Source organism: Cryptomeria japonica, chromosome 3 (assembly GCF_030272615.1).
Source record: "Cryptomeria japonica chromosome 3, Sugi_1.0, whole genome shotgun sequence".
Classification (NCBI taxonomy): Eukaryota; Viridiplantae; Streptophyta; class Pinopsida; order Cupressales; family Cupressaceae; genus Cryptomeria; species Cryptomeria japonica.
The window spans coordinates 321,650,711-321,676,687 of NC_081407.1; the positions used below are offsets into that span (position 1 = coordinate 321,650,711).

Consider the following 25,977-nt stretch of genomic DNA (forward strand, 5'->3'; position numbering starts at 1 on the left):
ATGATGTCTTCTCAAGCATTTAATGTTTCTTACATCTCCTCTCAAGCAGTCTTATGTTGACAATTGTCACCATTTCATTGGTGAGAATTGTGAACATGGATTGATTAACTTTCAATCCTGGCCCTTGTTAAGATTATCCAATCTTGACCATCCATTGCCCTATTTTCCCTATAAATAGAGCCCATTCCTTCTTCAAAACAATCAAGTCTTTGTGCATCAAACTTATAGTCTCATTACATTAAGCATATTATCTCTCTTTGATAGAATAGCATTTTAGATCATTTTGATACCATTATAATCTTAGCTATATCATGTTAACTTCATGTCATGTTAGCTTCATCTTAGTATCATTTTCATACTAGTTCAAGCTTCATATCAATATCTTGCATCATATCATCATCTAGTTTCATATCTAAATCATCACTAGGATCTTGGTTGCAGTCCATTTAGATCTTAGAATCATTTAAATCTCGTTCTTTAGGTTGCCATCTTAAAGAATCAAGTGCTCTTCCAAGCTGAGAGCCACCTTGAATCTTGAAGATCATTGGAGATAGAGGAACATGGAACAATTTTAAAAAGTTTAGATTCATTTAACTTGATTTGTTTGGATTTCTAACCTCTAATGCAATATTTCATGTGTGTGTTTGAATTGTTTTCTCCTCTTGCAGGCTGACACCACATTTCCAGCATACAATGAGGACAAACCCATGGTGTAGTATGGGATGCATTGAAGCCTCTATCTAGTTTAGCTTTGATCAAGATAGTCACCTTTCGAGCCACAAATATCTCTAATCATCCTATACCATGTAAACTAGCTAATTGATAATGTAGGCTACAAATCTCTAAACAACAAATTAATATTAGGCTACAATGCAACTAAACATGGGATTGATATCCATAAACTTGCAATATCATTTATAGTCTCTTACTCATGTATAACTTGTATAAATTAAAAAAAATGTATAAAGTTGTCATAAGATAGGTATCAAATACAAGCTTAAAAAATATTTGGCATATGTAAGTATTATTGAGCACATGCGTGGAAATAGGCATTGCTACCAATAAATTATAAAGAAAAAAGAATGTATGCCTTGATCTATTAGCATGACATATTAAAGACCTAAATAAATTGACAAACAAGGGTATAAATTTGAGCCTAAGATCTCAATATGAATAAACTAAGAGGAATTTAAATAATAATTCCATATATGATCTTATCTTGATCTAGTTTCATTTTACTTAAAAATTATTCTCAGAATCAAATAACTTGAAAATATTATTTAGCTATCCATAAATTAACAAATAATACTGTCTATTATTTATGAAAAAATAGATTAATTACAATAATTGAATAAACAAAAGTAGTGTTGGAAGGTGTGTACCCTTCACCTGCTTGGTTGCTTATTGCTACCCTTGGGGATCCGTGACATGGCTTAACTATCTCCCATAGTTTGTTTATATTTGGTGTTTGTATCAAGCGTTAATTTAGGTATAGATCTATGATTAGAGGATTTTGTATTTGACTACTTCAAGACTGGATATGATGCAGGCTATTTGTTTGGTGGCTAGATATCAGGCTAGTCCTAAATAATCTCATGATCAAGCAGTGAAGAAGATATTCAGATATTTTAAAGGGACTTTAGAATATGGATTATGGTACAAGAAGGAGGATGATTTGACATTGAGAGCATATACTGATGTTGATTCATCCAAATGTGTTGATGGTAGGAGAAGTACAAGTGGCGGTGCATTTTTCTTGGGAGACAGATTGGTCTCTTGTTTAAGTAAGAAATAGTCCATTAAGTGTCATTATATATTATAAATTTAGAGTACATTATAACAAAATCTTGTTGTGCTCAAGTTATGTGGATGAAGAAAACTCCTAGTGATATCAAGGTGAAGTATGATGAGGAAATCCATATTATGTGTGATAATAAAAGTGCTATGAACATTTCAAAGAGTCTAATAATGCATTCAAGGAATAAACATATTGCAATCTAGTATCATTTCTTAAGAGAGAAGGTTTCATAGAGGGAATTCTAACTGAAGTGTGAACCTACTAAAGAAGAGATTGCAGATATCTTTACTAAGGCATTGGTGATGGATACCTTTGAGTATCTCCAACAAAAGTTGGGGGTAATTGCCCCTCCTTCGTTAAAGTAGATACACTCAGGTGATGCATCTGTCCAATGGGAGTTCTAAAGCTCATCTTTTTCTCCTGGATTGATGCAATGGCTACTCTTAGGGGGAGAAATGAATGTTATAATTATCAGTCTTACCACTAAGGGGGAGAGAGAGCTCAATAGAGTGTCCTTTATCCTTGATGTCAAAGGGAGAGATATACACAGTTTGAGTTCAATTGCCCTTGTTGTTGGTGGTACTTAAGTGTAATTACCATCAATAACAAAGGGGTAGAATGTTGGAAACCTGAGTTATCTTTTAATGTTGTCATTGATGTAAACCTATCTTGTATTGTCCGTGATGTCACTATATGTTGCAGATGGTCCAAAAAAGTATGGTTTGATGTTGTTGGGTGGTTTAGTAATGACATTGAGTAAGTGTGAGACGTTTCCAAAAGGTTGTTGTAGTATAAGGTTCAATATACAGATAGCAATATTTATGCAGGAAAGAGTTTTTAATGTCTCACTGGAAGAATGCTTTGTATTCCTTTGATATGTGAAGATTATGGATTGTGATTTTGAATATAATGTTTATGATATGTGGATTCAAGTTTTGTAGCTTTGAAGACATGTTTATTTGGTTTTTGCAGTGCGCTAATTCATTTTTCTAGTGTTGGTTTGATTGGCAAGTAAATTTATGGTATTTTGAGTTTTGTGTTGTTAGTTGGATTGGCTTCCTATTGACTGTGGTGATGTATCCTATTTGGATCATGACTCTTTGTTTTGGTTATTCTTTGGTGGTTGAGCTTTGATGTTGATATGGGTCTCACCATGGTGTGTGAAGATCCACATTAAGTTGTGTGCATTGGAGAATTATTTTGGGTCAATTGGCTGGCATGCTACATTGTTTATCTACACATTTCTATTAGTACCGATCTTAGAGGATGTATTAGTGTGTGTGGTTCATTGTGATCTCTTATAAAAGAGGTGTCATAGTGATGTGTTTGGGTCCCCTTTATCTCTTGGAGTGGACCACATTTGATGTTATAGGTTTTGGTGGCCCAATTTGTTTAATATTATATATTTTGTCTATGGTCGGCCCAGTTTAGGATTTCAATAAATTACATTGTATATATAGGAGTGCAAATGCATGAGTTTGGTATGAGATGGATTTGAAATGATGTGAAGTGTATATGACTAATGTGGAAGCGAATTTGATATTGCAGAAGTGCAAAAGATAGTTGAGAAGAAAGTTGATATAATGTTTATGGCTAGATGTGTTTGCCATGATATTGGTTGCTTGACACCGTGGTTCAAGGATAGTTTCATGACCAGTAGATCTTATTCATCTCCATTCATTAATCCTTTGCACCTACCATAAGAAGGTGTGTTCGTTTTGGCAGTTTTGTAACCCTTGTATCTTATTGCAAGGTTGTGGGTAAGTGCAATGTAATGGGTCATAAATTGGCGAAATTCTGTGAGTTGGAAAACGTGCTCTTAGAAATGGGGGCCCATTTTTGCTTCTGGCTTTCGAGGAAAAAAGTAACGGGGGGCCAAGGTGAAACTAAATGGGCCCCCATTTTGTTCTCAAATGGGGGCCCACTTGAAAACGAAACTGGGTCCCATTTTTAAATTCGATTTTACCCCTTTTTTTGGGCACCTTTTGTCATTTTTGGATAGTAACGGTAAGTTTAGGAACGAGCCCCCGTTATTTATATAACGGGCCCCCATTTTGAAAATGGGGGCCCGTTCTATGGAAGTTGATTCCACAACCCGCCACTTTTCTCAGGATTATTTCCTGGATAGGCCTGGGATGGCCACACCTGAGACATGGACTTGCAAATTCAAATCTCCATGAACGAAAGCACAAATATGAACTTATGAAATAGTATATGTGCTTCTAATTAGAGAATTTTTATACGAAATTAAAACCCATTTCAGATTATACTATCTAGATTCTATATATGTCAACTTTTTTAAAAATTGATTATTTTAACTATTTTTCATTTAATTTATACTAAATCGGGTCCATAAACTTGAAATATTAACTAATTTAATAACTTTTTTATTTTAATGAATTTTGAAATAAAAATTATATGTCATCAATCTACACAATTATGTCATGACCAGTAGATCTTATTCATCTCCATTCAAAAAGTGTGGGTCGTACACATGCATGGTATGGTCTTGAAACATACATTTTTAAAACATAGTTTTTAGAAATTCATTCAAAAAGTTATTTTTTATTATGTGGGTATTAAAATAAATTACATATTTGGAAAGTAGACTCATAGGGATATCTTTTATATTGCTGATTTTTTCCAAGATTCAATCTCCAAGTGTTTCAAAATTTAAGCTCAAATGAGACAAAACCTGAAAATCATGGAAAACACTTCCACTTTTTGGTTAAAAAGTGGACTCATCTTCTTGCACTGACCCTTGTGTGACTTAGTCATGCAATTTCTTTTAGGGGTAGTGAGCTCCTTTGCCTTGAGGCTAAACAATGTAATCATTTATTTATATTATGAGTGTAATTATCATTGTAGTTTTTTCTGATTAGGATAATCCCTGTAAATCTGGCGTTCATGTGTTTGTTGTGTTATGTGCTTTCTTGTTTTATAATTGCATTAATAAGATAATTATGGTCTAAAGTTTAATAAATTAGAAGTAGAGTGTATTGAGGTCCAAACTGATTCAGCCCCCCCTCCCCTCCCCCCTCCTTAGTCTTGTGATGTGTTTAACAAATGGTATTAGAGCTTAGGTCATGAGTTTTAATCTCCCAGTCATGTTGGTGGAGGGATTGTTGGAATGTGTGCACACTTCATCCCCTCGGTTGTTTAGTGTCACCCTCAAGGATTCATGACATGGCTTAAATGCCTCTTGTGGTTTGTTTAGCTTTGTTGTTTGTATTGGGCATTAAAAGGTCAATCTTTTAGAATAATGACAAACCTTGGTTAACAAGTAGTAATAGACTAGCACATGTAGCCTAAGATATGAATATATCAACCATTTCCTGCTAATTAGGGAGACATTCATATGATGAAGAGGACAACTACTTATAAAACCTTTTCAAATTTTAGAAAATAGTGAATTACACAAGACTTCAAACTTGAGCTCCACCATTTTCCCTAAAAAGCTTACTCAAACTTGAGAATGTACTACACAAATTTGGCCAGAGTATTCACCTCCTAATATAAAAAATATATTTAAAACCAATAACATTGCCCCTAGATATTCTACACAATTGGCACATTTTCCAATTTGCACCATCACATGGGCAATAAACCCATCTTACACTATTTAACACACTTAATGAAGTCTCACATGAGAACTTTAACACTTCGAAGGCTTAATTTATAATGACATCCATATCTCATACACTATGACGTTCCTTTACAAAGCATTTGAAAAAGTATGTAAATTATTCTTAAATCTCTACATATGCTTGTCAAGACTGAACCCCATTGATGCCTAGTTAAAATAAATGGCTTAAAGATAGCAAATATTACAATGAGTCAATTCCCTCACGATTTTCATAAAAATAGGTTTATTGCTTACTTCCATTTAGTTCTCTCAACTACCATCTCCACAATTAACAACTCAACACCTAAATCATGATTTCCTCAACAATATTCCCCATGTAACCAAAACACCCATAGTTGACATTACAAAAAAATTCATCAATTGGGTAGTTAATGGTTTGTTTTTTCTATCAATCATGTCTATGAATTGTTCTCCTTAAAGACTTCCATACTCTACTTTTTATTTGAATATCATGAACTCAACCTATTGGCTTGATAATTTTGAACTCCATGTTTGACTGACAATGTTACACAATGAATGCAAGTGATCAATGTGTTGGTGCTCAAAACTATTCCCTATAATATGGAAAGATACATGCTAAAAATTAACCCAAGGAACCAAGTCTTGCTATGAAATCAAGTAGACTTTATGAGTATAACACAAGTAGTTCGCCCAACTAACAAGAAAATGAGACTCTTTTGGAGTTTGACTCAAATTATGCTAAGATGCATCTCCCTGTAAGCCTTGTAGGATAAAAAAATAAACAAGTCACACAACTTAATCATACTATATGAATAAGTATACACTTATGGGTTGTCACTAAATATCCCTCGGGAGGATGAATTCTTGGTCTTTGAGATCAGAGAACACTAAATGAGTAATTAGTATTAGGTTCAAATGTAACTACAAATACAAAATAATACCCAACTCTACAACTTTTATAGTTTCATAAAACCTACAATGTGCATAAAGCTTCAAAGGATGTGAAAAGAACTATACAGGCTCCCAATGTATTTGTCAAAGATTAGGATTTGTAAACAAATACAAGATCTAAAAATAAAGGGCATATATTTATCGCCCAACCCAACAATACATATATATGCTTTATACTAAAAATAATGAAATTAAAAAATTTGTAATCTTTTTTATTAACCACAGTTTAACTAAAAAATAAAAAACAATTTCAATGAACTCCTTTTCTTTACTTATATTTAACTCAAACAACTTCTAACTTCTAATTTTAATATATACTTTAACAACTATTCAATTTACCTAAAAAAAACCAAAACACTATTATCTATAAGATTTAACATTTTATTAAAAAATCCACTCCATAAAACCCCATCCTTAAATAATGGGAAGCATATAGATCTCACCTTGTATAGAAAAGAAAAGCATGCGGATATAGAGAGGCCCTGTTACTTCAAAAATAATTTTTAAAAATTTCAATAAATTCATTTTCATTACTTACTTTGAACTGAAAAATAAAATTTAAATATAAATACCTACTTAACATGTGATCAATCTATGAAAAATAAAAGCAATATTATATAAAATTTAATTAATTAAAAAAATCTACTCCATGTAACCCTATCCTTAAATAATGGCTGGGCTGAAGGGAAGCATAGTTGTCGCCTAGTACAGAAAAGCAAGGAGAGAGTAAGGTCCGTTACTTACCCTCCAGTGATATCCTTGGACCACCCCGAGCGAGAGCAGATTTTTTCAAGGGCGTCCTTCCATCTGTCAAATATCTTCTCTTTGGTATCGATCTGAATGGCCATAATATTTTACAAATGCTTTCATGTACAGACTGGAGTCGTTGAGAGGATATCTAACACCAGTTGGATCCACATCATAAAACAGAGGAATGATCACTACAACATATAGGGGAGTTTTGAGACATTTATTTAAGACAAAATATTAAATATATATTTTATATGCAGCTCATACTTTTCATTTTTTAATTGTCTTAAATTAAGACAATAGAAAAAAAAATTAAAAAACTTTCCCCAAAATAAATCTTCTTTTTCCCCCTTTACTTCTAACTCAACTCATCTGTCTCTCTTCGCCCGACGACAGGGGCATCAACATCCAGTTAGCAATGGCGGGAAGGAGTAGTATGTGTTTAATTTTATTTCCAAACTCTGCCCATATTTTCCCATCGTGCAATTTGATTAGAGATTTTACAGTGGATGACACCGGCGGCATAGCTACAATCTCTATCTCCACCCTTCGTGCCAAGCACATTGCAGATCTGGTTTTCCAGGCCGGGTTCACATATCTCAAAAACTTCTAATTCCTGTACAGAAGCATCACCTAAGTGCCCAACTCTGGCTAATTCAAAGAAATTTTAGAGAAATTTCTTCTTTGGTAAGGTTTTGTAATCTTTCTACACATTTTTGTTCATGCTTTGTGTGATTATCTATGTTGGAGGGCTTGGAGGGTTGTGGAAGAGTTATCTTCACTAAACGGTGGTGGGAAGAGTGATTTCTGTTCATGAAAATCTATTTACCGGGTTCTCTACACATAGAATCCCTTTTAATGGTGGCCCAGAATCAGAGGATCGCAGACCGTCCCTCCGGAGGTCGTTTTAATACGCCCAATGCAACTTCTTTTTATTTAGTCCTTCACTACTTTCTCATTGAGTATGAAGGGCAGAGGCGGCTGGATGAAGGGCAGAGACGTGGCCCCCAGTCGTGTGTTAGAGTTCTTTTCTTCTTTTCACCGCATTCCGTTCCGTAGACGGTTCCTTACTGTGATCTCCTCACTGTCCTAGGTTTGTGATCATATTAATTGGATTACAAAACCCTGCCTCTTTGTCCTTATGTGGCAATAATGTACCTGATATTGTGATCTCCTCACTGTCCTAGGCAATAATGTACTTGATAAGTAACTTACCAACTGTTTCATTTGGGTGCTTTAAAGCAACGCCCTTGAACACCTTTCTCCAATTTGGTTTGGCAAAATGTGTTTTTACCTGCAAAAAAAGTATATTTTGATCAGAACCATAATCCATGACAAATTAGAATACACTAAGAAGCATCAGGAAGTGGTTAGTTAGTAGCTAAATTGAATGAAAAACACTTTGCAAGTAAACGTTTGGGGGCTTTCGCATTCAAGGTGAGGTGCAGATTACTTACTCTTGTGCCTGATACAATATCCACCCGATTCTTTGCATGGTTAAGAGCTTGGAGTATGGCAATCAATGCAGATCTGGCATCCCCCTCCTCATAAACACTGGTACAGTAATTGTGAAGTTCTATGATCCCCTTTTGATTAGATTCTGCAACTTCATTCATAACTCCCTTGAACCATTCAAATGAGACTTGTTCTCTAGTAACCCAATAGAAATATGCACGAGATGTGTTAAAGGATTTTTCCTTCTGTTTTCCTTCATTCTCTATATCATCTTCTTCATTCTTGTGTTTCATGTTGTCGACAATGTCTTTGAGAATGCTTATGAAGGGAGTATCACCAATGCCTAATCCCACAAGTAGGAGGACATCATAATTCTTGTAGTCTTGTGCAGGAGCACCATAAGGTCCATCTATCAGCAATCTTGGGAATCTGTGTATATTCACATATTTTAAGGTCATAATCTCTTTAGATTGATAATTCCTTCAATATTGTTTTTATTTTATTTTTTGTGGTACAAACATATGAGGAAAATTGTTTACCTTGGATTTTTTTCCCCTTGCATTAAGTCGGCTCTCAGTAAACCACTCTTGCCACCCATAGGAGTCTCACAAACCTGGTAATAACCCAAACAGAGAATACGTATTCTGATTCAGATTAAATATCTATAAAATTCAAGCGGTTGATGCAGAAAAGCAGGTTTTAACTTGTCAATTCAGAGAAGATAAGAATAATTTGCATAATTTTTTATACCTTTGACAAAACATTTTGCAGCGTTCTTGTCCAATCACCCAAGGTCCGAATATGTACACTCAAATATTTGTCTCCAGGAGCTGATGTTATTGAGAAAGGATGCCTGTCAAGAGATGTTTGTTAGCAACAAATTATACTTCATTAAAAGAACATTTATACTGCTACTTTATGAGTGTAAATAAGGTATATAATTACCATTTAAACTGTGATACTACAGGGCAGTTAATGAACACATATTGCCCACTTTTGTACTCGAAACCTTGAGGTTTTGACATTTGCAGAGCCAGAACGTTGCCTGGATAAATGGCTACCTGTACTGAGTGAAAACTCTTAGTATTACTACCAGATATTCTCAATTTCTACAAAACTAACATACATAATAAAAATGATTAACCATTGATGATACCTTGATCATTTTAACAGATTTGTATCCTGATCTGAAGGCTCTCACTATTCGTTCTGCACCATATATCAACACTGGAATTGCGAGGTACATCCATGTCTGCAAATGAGAATGTGCAAGGTATTTTTTTCAGTCCCACATTGTTGTGGCCCATTTGACTTGAAACATATGTGCTACTTTAAGACTGACTAAAATCAATCATGATGTAAGATTGAAAGTTTTAGATTGCCCACCGTTTTCTTGTACCATTTGTGGCTGAGATACAGCTTTATTCCATGGACTATCAGTAGTGCATAAACAATTACAAACAAATGGTGGGAATACCAGAAGGCATTGAATCATGTAAACTTCTTCATGAATTTTGGATGTTTCAGCCTATTCCTTCTAAACCAGGGAGTGGCAAGGGCAAACACAATTGCCATGAGCACCACCATAATTATACATGTAACACCTTCAACCCCTTTAACAAACCACCAGTAATCTGGTGGCCTTTCGTCTCCAAAAAATGGTTTTGTAGGTTCGTATTCAGCATCTGTTGCATGAAGAAGACGGGGAAAATCGCATGTTAAATGAGCTCCTGCATGAAGTCCAACTCCTATTGCTACTGCTGTTGCAATAACCTGCAAATTTCCACCATGAAATTTTAACATATGTAATTGAAAGTGTTCAGACCCCAAATCATTTGGTCATTGTTGATCCTTCTCTTTTTCTTTAGTATGAGATTGAACATTTCTTTTCTAAAGAGGGATTTGGATATTGCAGACTGACCTTGTGAAAATCAAGGTTGTCATCAAATGCAACTGCAACACCAAGCTTGGTCTTATTACAGAGCCATGTGATGGTGTTTCGACAAACAGGTAGCAAAATTAATGCCATGTTAAATTTGAGTGTCTCTGCAGCTCCCTTAGCAGTGCACACACAGTATCCCATCACATGATATACTGCTCGGTGCTTGTATTGTATGAATTTCCATGTAAATAGCCCTGCTACTATGGAAAACCAGAGGAGTAGAATCCATATACGCTTCCAGTTATCTTCTACAAAGTATTGTGTCTTCTGCCACCATCATTGAATTGGATTTCTCATTTGTGTGTGACCCAATTTTTGGCTCAACATTTGAGTACAGTTGCCTGGCTTGATGGCTTCGCCTGGACACTGTAGTAGCAACTTCTCCAGACTCTGAACCTGAGCAATTAAAACATATTTGCAATTAGACCTTTTGAAAGGACTTCCTGTCATTAGAACATCAAAAAAGTTACGAGTCTACAGTATTTTCCTGAGAATAATACCTCAATGTATCCCAGATTATTTGGATCTATCTCTTCCATGATGAGTGTTGCGTACTCCTCGGCCTGCTCTTTTATCTTCGATAGTTTTTTTGCAGATGCACTCTGTATGATAACCTGTTACGAGGGATTCATATTTAGCTATTTGCAGAGAAAATCTTTTATATTGCAATCGAAGAATGAAGATGGAAAACAACAAAATATAAATGCCTACCTCCTTGACTTCTTCTTCAGTAATACGGCCATCGGCATTCTTGTCAACCCTGAACATATCGGATTTGATAAGAATGGCAGACTATATTTTAGAATACAATATTATTCATGCATGCAAATCATAACATAGTTGGTGTAAGGCTCTCTGATTCATAAAACTCCCATCACTGCCGTTAACTAGTTTGACAGTTTTTTGTTGCTTTTGACCAGAATCAGGGTCTGCTCTGTGTCTGAATTTGCTGATCATTTGAGTTCTTCTCAATCCTGTGACTGCACTGTTGTTGGCATGCATGTCTCTAAGGCTCCCTTATATAAGGATGTGGCTGGCAATAATGCTGCAATAATCCCTTATGACTGTTCTTCATCTTGCTAGCCCTGTTTTGAAGGCTCTGAGCATGTCAGTTTGTTTAGGAGGATCTTGTGGCCATTTGCCCCTTGAAATTATTACAAACTTGTCCATGGTTGGACTGTGATTCTTCTCCTTAATCATATAAGGTCGTTCTATTCATTATTGCTCTAGATTTGCCCCATGGCTGCCATGAAGCTTCCTTAGAACTACCAAAGTGCTCATATTCACTATTTTTTTAAGATCTTATGGAGCTTTAAACTCTTCTAAAAGCAAAAAATTTCACGTTGTGATCACTCATTGTGCCATTCAATGCTATGACTAATCTCAGAAGTAGAAGATACAAAACTTCCATTTACACAAGAGACTGAACTTTTCTTTAAAATAGTAAAGCGAGGGTTACAAAAGAGAAGAAATAGACCTTTTTAAAAGTAGAATAAACATGTTCCTGCATGAATCTCTTTGGAACATTTCTTTCTACGTGAAGACTCCTCATTATAAGGTTTTTTCCCTTTGATGCATCTACTGAAACTCTTCTTGAACTGTTGTAACTACACAATATAGCTTTGAGAACTTCACACAAATCCTTGCATGACTTATAAAGACTACTTGTTGATGATCTCATTGGCGGTGTGATTGAGTTGTTGGAATATCTGCATGAGGCGTGGGATCAGCTGTATGTTTGCATGGAGTCTTCAACATATTTCTTCCTGCAACCTAAGAAACCCTTGTCTCCACGTGAAAGATCATGATAGAGAGGAAAACTTCTTGTAAAGCTCGACATAAGAAAACCTAAAATTGCAATGTGAGAGTTGAAAATCTAAACTAGTAGATCCCTCCAAAAACTCCCTTTTGAACTTTAAACATCATTTCCTTCAAAGTGCGTTGATTTTTTTTTTAACAATATAAAGCTTTCCTTTAAAGGATTTCACAATGTATGGAAACAAAATGAAATTAGTTTGCCCTCTTTTAATCATCTTAAATTACCAAACTTAGATGAAACCATAAGACTCAGCTCAAACTATTTTAAACCAAGATGGGTAAAAATAGGTAACAATTATGACCGTCTTTTTCATTCAATCTACATATTATTTCAATTCTGATTTTCCTTTGTGTTTTTCCTTTCCCATAATTATTTCTAAACTTTCAGAATATAAGAGCAAACTAAAATTTAGCATAAGCTTATCATGAAATTTCAAACATTTCATAAACATTATTACTAGTTCTAACCTATACTGCTCAGCCGGTAATTATGTTTTTGAGATTTTCACATTAGCATGTATGTAGTAGTAGATGTTAACATTCAATATCTTCTTGTTATCTTATTAGTCAGTTTACGTCCAACTAGTTTAACATCACCCTTTGCAGTTCAATGAGTTGAGTGTAAAGGATAAATTAAAGTAGTTAGGGGATGCTGGAAGATTTCTTGTATGCTTTGAAGACTCTCTTTATCATTCATTTCAGGGAGCAAGAGGTTTGTTTTGTTTGAGTGGATACAGTAGTCCATTTTAAGACATTCAGTTATGGATACGTTCTTTCTTGCCTCAATTATTCACGACTGTTGAATGTTGATATGATTTCAGTGTATAGGCTGTTTATTCAATTTCTCATTTATTTTAGCAATTTCTTATTGGAGTTTGGGACAATCATGTATTTGTATATAGCGTCCTATTCTCATGGCAACTCTTCCAAAAATTGCTGGTACTCACAATTCATTTTGTTATCCCCATTGCATTAATTAATACTCTTTTGAGGCAGAGCTTGTTCGAGCTTTCTTTTTTATTATTGTGATTCATTAAATTAAATTTGTATAAATATTATTTGTTTTATCATTATGACAACTGAGCCACTTAAAAGTTAAACTGATGGAAGAGAGGCGCTAATTAACAAGGGCCTTGTAGATCCATCAGTGTGAGAAAAAGTATGCTATCCATCAGCCTATCTTTCAAATTATCTTTTGGAATATCTTTGTGTTTTCTTGAAAGCCAAAAAAAATCAATTATTAAACTAAAGCCGAATATAGAGTATAAAGAAATACGGATCTTTTTTGCAGATATGATTGTCTGTAGTTAATTTTTTCAGGGTTTGAAGCATCTTATTTTGTGTTTGACTTTTGTTAGATTATACTTTATGGAAAAGTTTTATGGAGCTTGTAAATTGTCAACTATACACATTCCAGACAATTATATGTGGCGTAAAAAACTTTTATGGAGATTGTACGTTGGCAATTAATCTGAGGAAAGCATTCTTTGCTGAATACTTGGGAGGGGCATGGCAATTCTAGAGTTAAAATTGTGTGGCTTAGAAATAAATCTTTGTGGGGAAAGCAAAAAATCATGGCATTTGAATGGTAAGAAAGATGCTAACAAGAATGCTTCCATTTTTGCTATCAAGCCTCAAGATACATAAACAATAGGCATATCTACTATTTCAGCATTTGATAGTGCTAGCCCTAATAAAATGCTAACTATTACTTGGCTGGAACTTGGCAGTACATAATTAACCTGCGCTAATAAGCTGCACAGAGAACATGAAAGGTGCAGACACAAAACAGTTTTCTTACAACACCAATTTAGAATTCAGGTGATAAAAATGCTTAAACTCTACCTCTGAGAAGGTCCTGGTCCCTAGATGCCCCATCCCTCTTAACAATATTTATAATCATGAGCGAGGGGTTATGTCCAATCAGCAGATACATTGTGGTGTGAATCTTGTGTCAGCCTTTAGAGGATCTGAAGTCGACTTTCCCTTATAGGTATGCTAAGCCTCAACCTTTTTCTGTTAAATATGAAGATTGTTTCTACGTTCTAGAGCTTTTTATGTCATCAAAGACAAAAACAATAGTGCCCTGCTGATAGTTTGAATGAGTGTCACAGCTTGAGACTTGAATTGTTTACCCTCTTTTAGGAACTAAGTTGTTTTGTCAATCATGTTTATGTAATGCAAATACTTTGGATCGTAGACCATCATCAGTTATGTGCTTGCTAATGATTACTCGTAATATTCTGGAACTTCTTTGTTGGGAAAAATATTGCCTAAAGATTATTATAGTGATGCAAGAGTAATGCAATCATTTAATAATAAAGGCATCCGAGGAACATATACTTGTTGCATGTGTTAAATTGAGGCTTACCAATGTGGAATAATTAAGCCTGAGGACTCAGAAAGCTACTAACGACGGTGAGGGTGCTGCTCTCTTGGGTGGGGATCCAAGGAGTAATTGCCAGATCTAAAAACTATGACTTTGGGCTGAGATTAAACTCAAGTCTAGCTAAACTCCTGCAGTAATTAAACTGGTCAGAAAATGAGGCAGATCATTGCCCATCATCAACTAAAACATTAGTAACTTTGACCTGGAAGGCTTTGATTTTAAACATTCATATTTTATATGCTTCATGCAGTAATCTTGTTGAATGCTAGTCTTTGTGATACATAGCATAATTATAATTTATTAATAAGGTCTTCTAATATGAATTTCTGGATGAAAGTGACCGAGGATCTGAAAAAGCTTAATCTTGCAGTAATAAATTCCCTTTTGGGTAGAGAGTGGAGGAAGCGTGCTGAATGCCAGTTGCAACAAATGCCATCTTGGGTGGGATTTCTCATCTTGATCTACTTGCGAATACCAATTTAACTTGTGATGGTAGCTTTGGTTGGACATTGTCCTTTCATACATCTAAACTAATACTCTGGTGTGAATCTTGTGTCAGCCAACTTCTCATGCAGCTATATGAATGCACCAATCATCAAGTTTTAGTGGCATGGAAATACTTTATTCCTTTACAGCAGTAAGCCCAGATGGCCTTTCGTTGTCATACTTTATATTAATTCAAATGGCATAGCTTTTTAATCTAGCCACCTGAATTTTGGAATGTTTGGTCCAGTGCAGGTTACAGTTAACAGTTCCTGACATCCTCGAGTGTGTCTACAAGCACAGCCAGAGGAGAACATAAACTGTGGTTGTGGAATCTGGTTTTACACCCGCCAATTGCATTTGCTTGGAAGTCTCTAAAGCTTTTTCAACAAGTCCATTTTGTGCATATCTTACAGTCATTGCAGTCCTTGAGACCACATTTATTTCAGGGATACCGTTGTGCTCTGTCTTCTTTCACATTTTGCAAGCATGTCTACCAGAACAATTGCAACTGCAGCATATGACAAAAATCTTCTATCCTTTATGCTTTGATGGATGTCCATACCTTATTTCAGAGCTCCCATTTTGGCACGAACAGAGAGGATGCTAGCAAAGGTTGTGAAATTTGGCTTTACACCTCCCAAGTGCACTTTCTTGAAAGTTTCTAAAGCCTTTTCAAACAGCACAGGGAACAACAAGATCAACATGTAAATTTGGCTCGTATAAAGTTGGAAATTGTTGAGAAGGAAGAGAAGCATGCATCACCAAGTGAATTCAGATGCCAAAATAAATGAATCAATGCTGGCACAACATATAGAAGACTTGGCAATTATAAACCTAAATTTTGAATCATCATACTTTTTTAATGAATACTTGTCAATTTATTCACTCTCAAGCTCTTCCTCAAGAACATGAGTTCTTGGTTGTTTCTTAAATAATTATCAATTTTTTATAGCAATGCAAGCCTATTTTCTTGGATGAAGTTATAATTTGTTATGGTATTTTGTAAGAAATTAAATATAATTACTTTGAATATTGTATTGCTATTTGGAAACATTTTGGTTGAAAACTACACAAAAAATATTTAAAATAAATTGTTTTTGTTTTTTATACGCTTAGGTTGAAAACTACACAACAAATATTTAAAATAAATTTGTTTTTTTTTTAATACATTTTTTTAATATTGTCTCTAGAGAGACAATAGTTGAGATCTTAAGACATATTCTCTCAATCCGAACTATTGTCTCTCTAGAGACAATATGTTTTTAAATCCGAACTATAGTCTCTAAAGAGACAAATGTGAAATTGTATCTACAAAGACAAAAAAAATTATGTTTAATATTGTCTTTATAGAGACTATATTTTGAGACACTTGGTTAAAGACGATATTTAAGACAATAAGAAACTTTTTTTTTGTCTCAAGTTAAGACAATTTGCTCAAATATTGTCTTAAATATTGTCTTAAAATACCCCCTAATGTAGTAGTGGATCAAGCCTGGGGTTTCCAACATGGCGGCAGCCTCCTTGAGACACCATGCAGAGTCTGCATAGCCCCCTGAAAATATAGGAATACGTATGGCACTGCTCTCCACTGCTCTTTCCAAGCTCAACCCAATTATTTCTCCCTTTTTCAATTTGTGGCTGTCTAAAAACACATCTAGTCCGGCAGCAGTGAGAGCTTCATAGAGATGATCAACCAGAGTGTTTCTCACATCTTTTCCCCTGAAACTCAGAAACACAACTTTGAACCCTATCACGCAAGCCAGTCGCTACTTTGTGTGAAAACAAGTCAAGCTTTAGCTAGATATAAACCCTACTTTACAGCTGTTTTCCAATATCAAATGGACGGACTGAAAGGCATGCCAAGCTGTGCACCTCTGTCTTTACAGAAGAATTCCAAAATGTAAATTTCGAAGCTACGGCAAGCAGACCCACTTTCTTAATTTTTCCTTCGCCCACTCATGTCAAGTTTTTGTCATGTTTAATGACAGCGATGCCATATTCAGTCGAGTACTGCCCGAACGTGTATTAGATTTAGTGATTTCCGGATAGCAAACACTATTAATTATTTTCACAAAAAGATCAAAAGCAAACCCATCTTTAATATCAAGATTTATTTGATCTCTTTACTTTTAGATCTTGAAATTTCTATTTGTAAATCTTGATGAATAGTCATAAATAGTCAGCAATTTTTGTTATTTCATTTTATTCAAACAACACACTCTTTACATTTGTTTTATTTCTTATGTTCAATGACTACCTAGCATCATTGAATGACAGTCACCCAAGTGGGATCACTTTAATAAAAAGTTTTCTTTTCAAAATTTAATTTTCTTTTTACTTCTTTCATTTTCACATGGATATACAACATTCAAGTGAGTAGTGTTTGAATGTTCGTTTTTTAATTGAATTAAAATTAATAAGCAATAAGAAATTAGTACTTGCCATATTAAGAGGTATAAAAGATGTGTCTATAAGAAATTCAAGAAAATTGGACTCCTACCACACAATCTGATGTTACTATGTATAAAGCCAAGTCAATCCTTATCACAATACAAGAGATAACCCCACTTCACAGCTGTTTCCCAAATCAAATTGACAGAGTGGAAGGTGTGTGTGCTTGACAATTTTAACCAGGTAAAGATGCACATATATACAAAGAGATTCCCCAGTCAATTACTATTTTGCTATGAAATTGTGTGATTGAAAAGCTAGTCTACTTCTAAATTTAAGTCGCAACACTTTTTCTGAACTTTTTCTTGGTCGAGACATGTCAAGTTTTTGTCATGTTCGATGATTGTCTAACAATTGTGAGTGAGAATCACGGCAAGTCATGAGCCAACATTTATTAAAGTATCCTTATCTCTATGTTTTTTATTGATTGCGTACTCTAACGTGAGGTCGATTGAGCCTATTTTGTCCATCAACGACGTGCACTGTCAGCCAAGGCATGCAATACGATGTGAATAACCCTAGCTGTCCTCATCTCGAGGCTCTATTTTACGGGACGTAGCATGGGCCAATCTACTTCTATTCACCATTTTTTCACCATTCATTGTTCCTTTTGTTGTCTCGACGAAACTGCCATTATTGATAATGTAAAATGTACGAGTGTTTAAGTGCCCGTTGATGATTATTCAGAAAACGTGTAGGTGTAGGCTAGAGCGGAAATGACAGGTGAGGAAACTATGTTTTTACTATAATATAACATTTATTTGATGCTAACTAAATATAGACAATTGAATCTAGAAACTTCAAGCATAATAGGATTGCATTGCAGATACTTATTATAGCGAACAAAATATTACAATTGCATTGTTTGAGCAAATTGTTCATGTAAGGATCAGAGTTAAATTGTTTTTTAATTAAGTCCAGAGATTTCTATAATGGCAACAAAAGTATTGGTTAACATTTCAATTTTTGAGTATATTTGAAGTGCATATATGTTTTCAAAAGACTATCTATATAGATAAAATTTGATGTTCATTTGCATGTATGCCATTAATTTATTATTACCCTAGATTGCATATGATGGATCTTCCAATGGATGACAACCTTTAAGTAGATAAGTAGACATGTGAAGAAAATGTGAGATTATAATGGAAGTTGTATACAAATCATGAAAACCCTAACTCAAAATAATTCAAACTTCAAATTTTAATATGTTTTTCTCTCGCCAAATATAACAAAAATATAAATTGCAAGTATAAAATTGATGAGTATTAAAGTGCAACTGCAAAGAATTGACATGAAAGGCATTTTTAATCCAAAAATATGTATTTTTTATTAATAAACCAAATAATTGTAAAGTAAAATAAAATAATTCTTAAGTTCTTAACCCTCAAACTAAATCAATTTTATAATGACTAATATTAAATAATGGTTACAATAATCTAATCAATAAAGGTTCAATTACAATTAGGGTTCAATCAAGGCTATAATTCAACTAGAGTTAGAAAATCATTCAATTATGATTACAATTAGTATTAAGGTTATGTTTAACAATATATTTTTTATTAACAAATTGGGTTAAGATTGAATTTGAGGTTAGGGTTCTATTGTATTTTTAAAATTATTTAGTTTGCTTTACAATTATATTTTTTATTTTTAAAATGTAAAAAAAAAATCATTTGTATGGAGATTATGTACAAATATTTTTTAAAAATACCAAAATAACGAGATTGGTAAAATATAATTTGTATATAACAATTCACCAACTAAGGGAAAGAGAGAATTAGGGTTAAGGTTAAAATTACAATCAGAGATATGTTTAGGGTATAGATTAGGGTTAAAATAATGGTTAGGGTTCAAAATTCATTAGGTTTAGCCTTAACATTACATTAGGATTTGAAGAAAGATAAGATTGTGGTTACAATATAATTAGGGTTAGAATTAGAATTAGAGATAGGATTAGAGTTAGGGTACAATCAAGGTTTTAATGTAAAATTGAGGTTGTAAGAAAACTAAGGTTAGTGTTGACTTATAGCGAGGTTTCAATTAGGGTTGGGGTTAAATTAGGACTATAAAATAAATATTTAAGTTAGGGTAAGGGTTAGGGTTAAATATTGGTTAGGGTTAAAATAGAGTTATAGTTAGAGATTATCTAGCTTATATATATTTATCAATATATATAGAATAAGCTGAGAGAATTGGATTTTAATTTGATTAATTGATAAAGAAATAGGCATTTCTCTTGACTTATTAGTACTCGCCATTAGCAATACTATTGTAATGAAAATTCATTTGTTGTCTTTATATGGTAATTATTTACATGTAATATAAGTTATAAAAAATTTAATGACATTTTTTGATTTATTAATTTATTAAAAAAAATAAAATTAAATCAGTTTATTTTTAATTTTTTTTCCAAACAAATCAATTATTCAAAAGTTTATTTTTACAACTTAAAAAATAAAATAAAAACAATATATTATTTTAATAATATAAATTATTAATAATAATCAAAATCTTATATATTCACAAAAGGAAAAAGTCATACCTTTCATTTTAAATAAGGGAGGTTTTTTTAATATGTTCTTTCTTTTTTCCTTTTTTTAGTACTTGCCATTAGGCAATACCATTGTTATGAAAATTCATTTGTCATGTTTAAATGGTTATTAAATAAAATTATTTAGACCAATGAAAACAAAATATTTTCTTTTGTTTTATATTTTTCAACTTTTTTCTATAATATAGATGCATGATTTTTAACTTTATAATTTACAAAATTATTTTACTTGTAAATAATTGGCTAATATTAGTTACAATAAATAAATATTTCTAATAATTATAACAAATATTATTATTAAACTAATTTTTGATAACTTATTATCATCTTTTAGAGCACTTTCATATAGTATTTTTTTCTTATAAACAATTCCATTTAATATATAGGAGCTTATCTATAATTTTAAAAAATTATGTAAAAGTTGTCCAAAGCTATCATATAGATGCATCTTTTTTATTTATCAATATTTCAATTAAATCAAATTAAATAATAACAAGTAAAATCAAATAGAGGAGAAAGAATAATTTTTGAAATGAAAAATATTTATTATTCAAATAGAAAAGTGAATGATAAATATATTATGATTAGTGATGCGGTTATGTTTCAATTTCGGTGACAATTAGGGTTAAGGTTTTATTAAGTTTGGGGTTGAAAATATGGGTTATTAAGAATTATGATTATAATTATATTTAAGATTAGAAAATTAATTGAACATGGCGAAATCAAAATGAAGTTTTACAGTTAGCAAAATTTTGCAAGGACAACTTTTCCTTTTGAATGCTTGTGAAAAATTTTGGGCATTGTGAATTTGGATAGGAATGCTTTATTTGTCAACAAAGCACCAAGAGAGAGTGATGGAATTTTAAATGTAAATTGTCCTTCAACCTTTCCTTGTCATTTTTTAATTTAAAATTGTGGTCATTTTTTAATTTAAAATTGTGGAAAGTTTTATTGGCCAACAAGATAACAGAAAGGTTGTTCTTAGTCTATGTTGAGCAAGGTGTAGAGGAGTATAGTGTAGTCAATTAGTAATTAGTTTATTTTTTGAGTTTGGTTTATATTGTAATTTGTCTTTTCTAATTTTCATAAAAGCAAAAATATATTGTGTATCTTCTCTTGTTTTATTGTTTGTGTTTATTTTACATTTCCACTGAGATTGCAAATTGGAACAATAGTATTTGTAGTTTGTTTGTGTCTATTTTGGGCATTTCGAAACTGTAAATGCTTTACAGGTTAGGGTATACAAATGTATAGTTGAACATTGTTAATAGTGATATTCAAAGAATAATACAATTATTTTTTCTGGAAAAAATAATTGCATTTTAGGTACAATTTAAGAATACATATTAATTATAAATTAAAAAAAATTAAAAAATGATTAAATTTATTATTTAATAATATTTTATGAAAATTATTGTTAATGAATAATTATAAAAAATATATAAAAATTCACAATCAAATTTCAACAAATCATCATTTAATTTAAGACATCATGATTTTTTATATAAGGTTCAATTAATTTTTAGTGTTCATCTAGACTTAGGGTTACAATGTGACCTAATCTTAATATTGGTCTTAGAGTTGGAATCAAGTTTGAGGTTAGAGATAAAGGTATATGAAAAATAAAATGTATAAAAAAAATTCTCAAGAACATTAATCTCTTTATATGAACCAAAGAGCAAATTCATCTATGAAGGATATGTTGATTTGAGCTAATAACAGAGTATATATGCAATTAGTTGAATTCATGTAAGAGTGGTGCACACATGAAATCTACTAAATATTTCTATAATGAAGTGTTGATGAGCATCCAATACACCATTTCAATTACAATGAGTACAAGAACAACTTACATACTTGTATGTGGTATTGAATAGCCAAATCCAATATGACACTAGTCCCTACTCTTATATTTCTTCACACTTCTTAGATAAGTTATATACAGATGATACCCTATTTTCATAGTCAACATCAAATAACAAAGATATGATTTTTATTGATAAAAATGTTATTACTACACTCTTCAGATTCACATTCAAGTACTGATGTTCCCCCTCTTATTGCTACCATGAAAAACTAATAGCAAATAAATTAATTAAATATATTTACTCGTTATCTATCAATATTGAAATAAAGAAATTTTACCTAAAACCTGCTTTAGCTACCATGAAAAACTAATAGCAAATAAATTAATTAAATATGTTTACTCGCTATCTATCAATATTGAAATAAAGAAACTTTACCTAAAACCTGCTTTATTGTTAACATAAATCTCCAAGTTGCAAGAGAAAAGTAATCTAGCTTATATACAAAGCTAAAACACATAATGGGAAATGCCCACATGGTAAGCTGATAACACTGGTTCTAAGCTGATAACACTGGTTCTATAGGCCTATAGTGGGTATCCAACTAATGGCTTGGCCATTTACCTAATGTTAGGTGAAACTTGCATCCAAAACCAAATAAAAATGTTATATCTCATTTGACAGATGTTGCCACAAAATGTCTCCAAAACTATTAGAAAAGGTTTAGACAAAGAAAGGGTATAATTAAACATCTAACATACCACTCTATTACTTCAAAATTATCTCATGACTTATCTCATTTCCTTAGATTGATTTGTAGGAAATGCAATTCTATCAATCATTTTTCTTACCTTCCCTACGCAGATAGCTATAGTAACAAACAACTTTGGCGATTCGTAAAATGCAGAAGAAAGTGTCTTTGCAGTGTAATTGGAAAAGAAAGAATTCATGTAAGCCTCCCATCCAGAATTCGGATGCCCATTGATATATTCCACTGTGGGTTCGTGCATATTAGAAAGGCTTGAGTATAAAATCCTTAATTCAAGGGCAAAGAAAAAACTACGCTGGAAGCGATAAAAGAAAAAAACCTGGAGAATTTTATTTTGGCTCGGTGCAGAAAAGTATTCAAGCTTAGATGCTTGCATGTATAAAACATCTTAGCATAGGCATACTACCACATATCACTATGTATTTAGACCAGATTGTCATAAACAAGAATAAAAATTCATTGAAGTCCATCAATATTTCTAAAATTTCAAACTGAATCTACCACAGGAAAACCATATTAGACGGATCCAAAGAAGTTTGAAAAGAAAACGTCCTTTACACATCGGACAAAAGGAAGGCAAATGTAACAATAATCTCAATGGATCCTGTAGCAGATAAAAGTAGATCTATAGAAGAAAACTATAGACAGACAAACAGGCATAAGTACATTCAAGACTTGATGTAAGGAGACATTAGTGCTGCTTCTAAGCTTTGTAATACTACTTCTTCAAAATACCATGTTAGGTCCGAGCATATTGGTCATTATATCTATGTGAAGATAGGTTGGAGGAGTTAATAGAAAATTCATTTGAATCCAATGAAGATCTACTTCAATCTTTGTCTTTAATGTTGTAGATATGCTAGCAAACTGGAGGATAGGAAGGATGTGATAGATTAGGTTGGGGTTGATCCCTTAATCACAACTACCCATTTCAATTTCTTTTTTAATCTTTTTCACTAATGATTCGACATCTAAAATCTTCTAGATCTAGAGATCGAACCTACAGAACTTCATGATATTGTTGGGATGCCCTATCTATGAGCTCTAGCCCTCTTGGTTATTGATTCATCATAGCTTCAGTTGTAATTCACTTGTTTTTTGCAACACCTCCTATAGAGTCACACTGCGGGTGCTTAGGGATCCTAATTTAAGTGGGCCCACTACTGGCCTCAAACATTGCTTATACAAATAAAGAATACTTCAACATTCAATCATATTATTTCTTCATCTATAAACAATTTACACTATTTTTTACAACCTTACACAACTTCTTTCCTCCTCTCAATCATATTATTTCTTCATCTATAGACAATTTACACTATTTTTTACAACCTTACACAACTTCTTTCCTCCTCTTATCTTTTGATCTTTGTTATCAAGACCTATTGCTTAGTTTGTTCTACAGGCTTTAAATATGCTCTTCTATACAAGTTGTCTCTCAACCTAGACACTGGCACATGCAACTCAAAATTTTAACAACCATGAAAGAGAGCTTTTCTCAAACTATCAACATACAAATATGTATTTGTAGAGACATAAATCCGTCCACTAATTAAATGAATATTTAATATTTATTTAGTGCACTAATATTCCTCTATTTATTTAATTACTAACTATAGTCTAACTATTAAATAAATCTATCAATTTATTTAATCACCCCCTTTCCTCTCATTTAAATTAATTAACATTTATTGAAAAATCACAAACCGAATCCCTATTTATTTAAAATTCCTCATCCACTTGCATTCTCCTACAAATGCAAGTTGCACTCCCTATTTTAATTAAATAAACCATTTAATTAAAAGGCCTATTTATCCTTACCCACTTGCTCACTAACCCCATTCTAGATTCTTCTAAGCCCTTCTAAATTAGCCTAATCCCCCTTCTAATCATTTGCAGAATCCTAATAAAAAATTAACCCCCAACCCATCATCTCAACCATTTAAGACTCTTACAAAGTCTTAATGGCTTTGCTTCTTCAACACACTAACCCACATGGGTCTTGTTCCTTTGGTCAAGGCTTAACCACAGGTAAACTTTGCACAAGAGTTTACCCATTGGGTAATAACATTAGCCATAGCTAATAGCTTTATCCCATAACCTCAACCATGGAGGGTAACCATCATGTCCTCTCAAGCATTTGATGCTTCTTCCCTCTCCTCTCAAGCCCTCTCATGGTGCCACTTGTCACCATTGCATTGGCTTAAAAATGTCACAAGGATTGAAGATCATGCAATCCTAGCCCTCCATAAGCCAGATCAATCTTGACCCTCCAATCCACTATTTTTGCCTATAAATAGAGCCTCATTCCTCAAGGAAAGGAGGAAGCATTTTTAGCATTGTTGCTATAGTTGAATAACACTCATACTAAACTTTCTCATAGCAACACTAGTTTAAGCATTTGCATAGCATTAGTGTTTCATTTTGAACCATTTCAATCTTTCATTGACATCCATGGTTTTATGCTAAAACTGAGGACCACACTAAAGCTTAACTTTGGATCTTGGAGAGGAGAAGAACAAGGCAGAGCTATCAAGCAATGTAGGAACATTTTAGGGAGTTTCTTCTCTCTTTTGTTGTGTTTATACTTCATTTTGTATGCTTTAATATTTTTTGATATGCAAATTTAGAGGTTTTTAGTTCATTTGTTTTAGTTTTGGTTGGAAACCAACATATTGACACTTAAACCTTGTTTGTGACTATGTCCCCTTTTCCATGCATCAATATTAAATACCCTTGGAAAATTCTTCAGACTCCTCAACTAGACAACAATTCTTCAAAAATTGTGATTTACCATTACATATTATGCCAGATGCTTAAAAGTCAAAATATTGGAACTCTCCTTGGATGGTGACTTGAACAATCTCCTTTATCTAACAATTTTTCATTCAACCTCGCAATTTCTCTGTCTCCAAACTGCAACACTCCCTCTTCTAGATCTTCTTTCAACTTCAAATTTTCCTTCTAGGGAGAAGACCTTTAATAGATGCGACTATATATAACTATAACTTTAGTCTTCTTATTTCTTAACTACAATTTCTTTCTCTTATTGCTTCATCTCTACACAAATTTTCCTTTCTTCTTCCTATAATCTCCACTTTATCTCTCATCTCTTTTATCTCATTTTCTATCTTTTTCCCCACAACACCCTCTAATCTCTTGCTCCTTTCTCTTTTTTTCATTCTAGTGCCTCTTGTATTCT

The 25,977-nt window shown here is 33.0% G+C and overlaps 1 long non-coding RNA gene and 1 pseudogene across 1 annotated transcript; one reads left to right on the forward strand and one right to left on the reverse strand.

The window, feature by feature from the left end:
- Positions 1–7,434: 7,434 nt before the first annotated feature.
- LOC131055075 (respiratory burst oxidase homolog protein B-like) lies at positions 7,435–11,271 on the reverse strand (annotated as a pseudogene).
- Positions 11,272–15,049: 3,778 nt separating this feature from the next.
- LOC131874619 (uncharacterized) lies at positions 15,050–16,081 on the forward strand. The gene is made up of 3 exons (XR_009372007.1): positions 15,050–15,151; positions 15,270–15,347; positions 15,449–16,081. It is a non-coding gene; the product is annotated as an uncharacterized LOC131874619 (long non-coding RNA).
- The last annotated feature ends 9,896 nt before the right edge of the window (positions 16,082–25,977 follow it).